General features: G+C 46.3%; 1 pseudogene; it reads left to right on the plus strand.

Moving 5' to 3' along the window:
* Positions 1-4,316: 4,316 nt before the first annotated feature.
* Positions 4,317-5,630, plus strand: LOC101605290 (annotated as a pseudogene).
* Positions 5,631-6,912: the final 1,282 nt, after the last annotated feature.

Raw genomic sequence — 6,912 nt, forward strand, 5'->3', positions numbered from 1 at the left:
GACTCCCCAGGACCCACATTAGCCAGATGCACAAGGGGGCAGACACATCTGGAGTTTGTTTGCAGTGGCTGGAGGCCCTGGCACGCCCATTCTCTCTCGCTCCCTCTTTGTCTGTCAAATAAATAAATAAAATATCTTAAATTAATAATAAAAAATAAAATAAAAATGAAGACCTTGAGCCCTATTCTTAGGTAGTAGGAACCACAGGATTTAAACATAGGAGTGATTTTAATTTTATCTAAAATTACATACATACAAAGTCTCTAAATGAGTAGGATTTGAGACAGGATTTTCAACATGCAGATGTTTGCTCTTATTCCTTTATATGAAAACTAAAGAGGGTCTACTGTTTGGTCTGATTTCACCAGGCTATTATTATCACTTATACTGCACAATAAAATTATCCCACTTGTCCAACATGAGCCAAACCTCTGTAAAAACTGTACTGTTGGTCCAGTTGGGAAGATGGTGAAAGTTAACTGAAGTTAAAGGCTTCCACAAGTGTCAGTAACAACCATCAACATTTTTACAGGACTTTCTGGCTTTGTTAGTACCTCTATATACATCATCTAATTTAATCTTTAGGACAATGTTTTGAAACACTTTCTGTTAATACTGTTTCCCCCATGTGTCCAGATGTTGGAATGGAGATTCAGAGAGATTAAGCAAATTACACAGGATGACAGACAAGACAAGAGTTCTGTGTAAGCAGTCCTTAGAACTTTGATTTCTCATCCTTTATCTCCTTCCAAAGAAGTCACCAGTGCGTTTTATTAAACACAGGTAAGAAAGGAAGTAAAGAACATTGAAAGGAAGGTCTGCCACTTGTGTTTTTCCGGGAAGTCTAAGCTCCTCCCACTCATGGGTCCAGCTGGGTTGGCTGGCTGCACCCCGCCCCCCAATGTGCTCCCACATCTATGCGTGTAAATTTTCAAAGTTATTACCACTTGTGCTTCTATAGTTCTTCCCCTCAGTCTATCTGTGAGTATAACACTTGATGGAAGCGGACCAGGAAACCTCAAACTTCAAAACTTTTTCAATTGCCCGGTGTGGTGGCGCACGCCTTTAATCCCAGCCCTCGGGAGGCAGAGGTAGGAGGATCCCTGTGAGTTCGAGGCCACCCTGAGACTACATAGTGAATCGCAGGTCAGCCTGGGCGAGAGTGAGACCCTACCTCGAAAAACCAAAAAAAAAAAAAAAAAAAAGGAAAAAAAACACTTTCTCAATCATGATATAAATATATCTAATAGGGTTTTTCTGTTGACTCGCTTCTCTTTCCCCTGGTAGGCTCTTGAAATACTGCTTCAATCCATAGATTCTACACACCTTAGTTGGGAAAGAAGAACAAGGAAATAAGGTTAGCATATCCCATAATTCCTGAGTACCAAGTTCAGGTTTCATGCTAGGTTCTCTTGACTCAGGGTCCCATTATGTCTGCAGTCACTACACCTCGTTCTCCCCTTCCAGTTCTGAATGTTGTCCATAAAAATTACACTGACTGGGTTATTTTTCTCAAATTCTATTCCTGATTATAAATCATGTCATGCCAATAATGAGCCTGCCATATCCTCTATGTTCTATTTAGTTAGAGACACATTTATATATATATATATATATATATATATATATATATATATGTGTGTGTGTGTGTGTGTGTGTGTGTGTGTGTGTGTGTGTGTGTGTGTATATACACACACTCAATGATTAATAGCTCCTCATTAGGTTTCTCTGCCACAAATTAAAACACGAACATAATACAGTCACCAAATGAAGCTTATTGGAAAAGGCAGGGTTTTATGAAGCGCAGCGATGACATGGGTCTTTTGTAACTGTTTGCTGGTATAGAATCATAATTACAGCAATCAAGACGGATACACATCTTTTATAAAGGGAAAAAAAGTAATTATAATTTAAAAGCACACAGCCCAAAGTTGCCATCACAAAAACGACTATTATAGCAACTATTTTGCGTTTGGACACTTTTTTGGCAGGAAGTCTGGGCATTGTTTATTGTGAGTCAGAAACAGGCACTGAGAAAATATGCAAATTTTTAAGTAACAGAAAATGCAGCTTTGAGCTGAGAAAACAGGGGAATGGGTGGAAATGGTCTGAGCATTGATCATAAATCAACCTCAGTGGCTGAAATAATTTTTGGTCAACGATGCTGTTTCAGCAGTCTTGGAGTGGGGTCAGAGTGAAGTTAGTTTATGCACTGAGACACAACATTTAAGATTTATGCTGAGGAAAAAAGTCCGTTATCTGCAATGGGTGGACTGACACTAAGCAGAAGGGTCAGGAAAGAAGTTAAGGTTAACAGGCAGGCTGCATAAGGGAACTGATACAGCCCCCATGAGACAGTTCACTTCCGGGTCATAGAAGAGGCCCAAAGAAGCCTGACTCAGCTGCCTCTCCACCAAGGAAAAACTGTACTCAGTGACATAAAATTAAGGCAGGCCACCAGTCCCGCCAATAGACTTCTGCTCTAGCATCTTTATTTCTGTGAGACTTACTTGAAGTCCAGTAAGTGCTTCAAAATCTCAGCATGAGCTGGCCGTGGTGACGCAGCAAGCCTTTAAAGCCAGCACTAAGGAGGAAGAGAAAGGAGGATCTCTGTGAGTTCAAGGCCAGCCTGGGCTTCAGAGCGAGTTCCAGCTCAGTCTGGGCTAGAGTGAAACCCCTACCTTGAAAAAACCATACAAACAAAAAATCTTAGCATGAACAAGTGAAATCAGAAAAGATAATGAAGGGCAAGAGAGGTGACTCAATGGGGAAAAAAGGTGCTTTCTTGCAAAGCCTGATGGCCTGGGTTGGATTCCTCAGTACCCATGTAAAGGACAAAGTGGTACAAGTGTCTGGAGTTCCTTTGCAGTGGCAGGAGGTGCCCATTATCTCTTTGTCCGTCTGTCTGCTTCTTTCTATCTCTCTCTCAAATAAATAAGCAATATATATATTTTAAAGGTAGTAATGGTAATAGAGAAAAACTCACCAAGTCTAGGTGGGGTTCAGGTGATCTGGGTAAGCTTGAGCAAATATTGTAGGAGGTACTCTCCTCCGAAAGAAAGATGAGGTAAGATCTGGGTTTCAAACCTTTTAAACATTTTGTTTAAATAAAATCTCATGATGAGGGCAAAATTAGTATGTATGCGTTAGTATGTATGAAACGTCACCTGGGGATGTGTTACTTTGAATGTTACTTAAAAAAAAAAATATCTTACAGGGCTGGAGAGATTACTTAGTGGTTAAGTGCCTGCTTGTGAAGCCTAAGGAGCCCAGTTCGAGGCTTGATTCCCCAGGACCCACGTAAACCAGGTACACAAGGTGGCACATGCCTCTGGAGTTCGTTTACAATGGCTGGAGGCCCTGGTACGCCCATTCTCTATCTGCCTCAAGATGAGAAAAATATTACACATCAATTATAACCCTGAAGTGGGAGCCACTGGGTTCTTCCGGCTTCCTCTCCCATCTCTCTTCTCTCTGATGCCAGCCTCTAGATCATGGGTGTGGTCCAAGTGCCAGGGCAACATATGGGAGTGACTGGGTCAGGATCTGAAAATACTCAGATTCTAAGACTAAAGGTCCCACGAGCTGAAATAACCTCTAAGGAAAAAGGCAAGTGACTTGAGATGAGCCGTAAGAACCGCACAGCGCTGGTGTAAAGACACCTCAACTACCACATCTTAGCCCGTGCAACTTGTACAGACGGGGCTTGTTTGAACAAAATGGACTGCAAACAGGATGCGTGGGGTTTGTGCTTCGGCCTTAGCCCCTGAGCAGTGAGTGTAATTAAACCGATTGGACTGAGGCTGGCCACCTGTTTTATGGTCTTGTGACCTAGCTAAATGTCAGGATGAAGGTGGGGAATGAAACAACAAAATTAAATGGTTTGCCCCAACTTAACCAAGTAAATGCCAGCATCAAGACCCGAACCCAGGATGGGTGGTGCCAGCTCCACTCAGTTTTCAGAGAAGCAAATTGCCCTATGACACCAGTTGTATCCAGTGGAAGTCTGGTCCCATGTGATTCCTTTGTGAGGCAGATGCTTTCAAATCTAGTATTGTGGAGTTGAGCTATCCCATATGACAGCTCCTCGCCGCTTGTCACTGTGGAGCCCTTGAATGCAGGTGGTGTCAGAATCTAGGTGTCTGCCTCATGTGTAAAGAAGTACACACTGGGGATGGCTCGTGGCAAACGCCACGGCAGGGTGGCAGGTGAGGCAGAGAGGACTTGCAGGTGGAGGTGCGAGGCCGAGGAGTGAGGGCTGACTGGGGACCATCGCACCCTAGCCTGGCTGCAAGCCCTGCTGGAATGCCCTGAGCATGGCATCGGGAGCCTCAGAAAACCGCAGCCAGAGGGCTTTTGGTGCAGAGATTCCAGACTTCCTGGACACACTTCTCCAAGACTTCCCAGCCCCATTGAGCCCAGAGAGTCCTTTGCCATGGAAGGCCCCCGGGACAGCACTGAGCCGGGAGGAAGTAGAAGGCGAGCTGGCCGAACTGGCAATGGGCTTCCTGAGCAGCAGGAATGCTCCTTCACAATTAGCTGCATCTCTGACCCATGAAGCCATTTCCCAGCTGCTACAGACACACCTTTCTGAATTCAAGAAGTTGCCCGAACAAGAAGAGGTGGATGAGGAAGAGAAAGCTCCTGTAACCTTACTAGATGCCAAAGGCCTTGCATGGAGTTTTTTTTAACCAGCACTGGCAAGTATGTAGCCACTAGCAGAAAGAAGCAGGTTCCATTGACTGCCCAGACCCCACAGTGGCAATGGCTGGTCTCCATCCATGCCATCCGGAATACCCGCCGCAAGATGGAGGATCGGCTCGTGTCCCTTCCTACCTTCAACCACCTCTTTGGCTTGTCGGACTCTGTAGACCATGCCTACTTTGCTGTGTTTGATGATCATGGAGGTGTAGATGCTCCAAGGTATGCTGATGTCCACATGCACGTTAATGCTGCCCATCATCCGGAGCTGTCCACAGACCCCACAGGAGCCCTCAAAGAAGCCTTCAAGTGCACCGATGAAATGTTTCTCTGCAAAGTCAAGAGAGAGCGACTGCAGAGTGGCACCAAAGGCGTGTGCACACTCATTGCAGGAACAACTCTGCACATTGCCTGGCTCGGGGGCTCCCAGGTCATCCTGGTACAACAGGGATAAGTAGTGAAGTTGATGGAGCCACATGAACCTGAACGACAGGATGAGAAGGCACACATTGAAGCACTGGGTGGCTTTGTCTTCTCTCATGGACTGCTGTCTCCAGAGCCATCGGGGACATCTTCCAGAAGCCCTACGTGTCTGGGGAGGCAGATGCAGCTTCCCGAGAGCTGACATGCGCCAAGGACTACCTGCTGCTTGCTTGCGATGGCTTCTTCGATGTCGTCTCTCACCAGGAAGTCTCCAGCCTTGTCCACAGAAGGGCAGTGGGTTCCATGTCGCTGAGGAGCTGGTGGCTGAAGCCCGGGAGGAGGGCTCCCACGACAACACCACAGTCATGGTTGTCTTCTTCAGAGATCCCAAGGAGCTCCTGGATGGTGGAGCCCAGGGGACAGGGGATGTCCAGACAGAAGTAAGATGCCAGGATTTGTCCTCTGGCCTCTCAGAGCTTGAGACCAAACCCTCACAGAGAAGCTAGATGGTCCAGGCTCCCCTGTGCCATCTTTACCCTTTCCCCTGCCCTTGTGATCCTTCCCTTCGGAGACCTAGGACCCAGCAGATGTAGTGGACAGGGGTGCCCACCCACACAGCACTCCTCCAGCACCCCAGCCACTCATGGTGCCTGCCACAGCCTGTCCTGATGGCTGTAAAATGATGGTAGGCAGCAGGTGGATCTCAAGGGAGCATAGGAAAATGACCTCACCAAAGAAAAAGATGGCCAGGCGGTGGCCAGCTCTTACTCCCCCTTCCCTGCCGTGTTGGGACCAGAAACCATGGGCACCTGGTGGCAGCCTCACCAAAGACGAGTGTGTCATGAGGCACCCTCGTGCAGAACTTTGAAGTCCATCCTAGGGTTGGGCCTAGCAGGCAGGTATCCAGCCTGGGTTCTCATGGTGTCTACCTGTGCCCATGCCATGGCTGGGGAAGGTTCCTATTGACAGATAAGTTTGTGGTCCTGTCTTGACCATGCTGGTTTCCTAAAGAGGGGAGATGGGCCTGGCTGGAAAGAGTACCAGCGAACTGGCCCACCGCAACTGTGATGTGCTGGGACTCACCAGAGCCTTAGGAACTTTTTCCCTCAAGTGTTCTGGGAAGGTGAAGTCAGAACCCATAGTGACAGGATGCACCTGTGTCGTGTGTGCTCACATTTATTCCAGGGAAAAGTCTAATTCAGATACAGCATTCAGGTTTTACTTTGTCAGTGCCAAGATAAGTCTACAGCATCATGTCATTTAACCAGAGCTTAGCATTTATTTTATTTCTTGGAAAACAAGTATTTTACCTTTGTATTAAAAAAAAAAAAAGAAGTACACATTGAATTTTGAAAATTTAGTTCTCCCTCGAATTTACAAATATTTCATTAAGAGCATTTATATCGATTTCATGTTCTAATAATGCCGTGTGTGTGTGTGTGTGTGTGTGTGTGTGTGTGTGTGTGTGTGTGTAAGTTTGCATGGGCCATGGTGTGTGTGGAGGTTAGAGGACAAGCTTGGGTGTCAGTCCTTGTGTTCAGTATGGTTTGGGACAGAATCTCTCTGGTTGCTGCGGTACATGTCAGATGAACGGGTCTGCAAGCTTGAGGATTCTCCGGATGCCTCTTCCCATTGCCATAGGTGTGTTGGGATTGCAGATATGTGTGCTATTTGTGTCTGGCTTTCCACGGATTCTGGGCATCTGGACTCTGGTCATCAGGCTTGCACAGTCAGCTCCTTTAACCATGAAGCGGTTTCGCTGTTCATTTTTGAACCAGAATTGCAATG

This window comes from Jaculus jaculus, chromosome 13, assembly GCF_020740685.1.
Source record: "Jaculus jaculus isolate mJacJac1 chromosome 13, mJacJac1.mat.Y.cur, whole genome shotgun sequence".
NCBI classification, from domain to species: Eukaryota; Metazoa; Chordata; class Mammalia; order Rodentia; family Dipodidae; genus Jaculus; species Jaculus jaculus.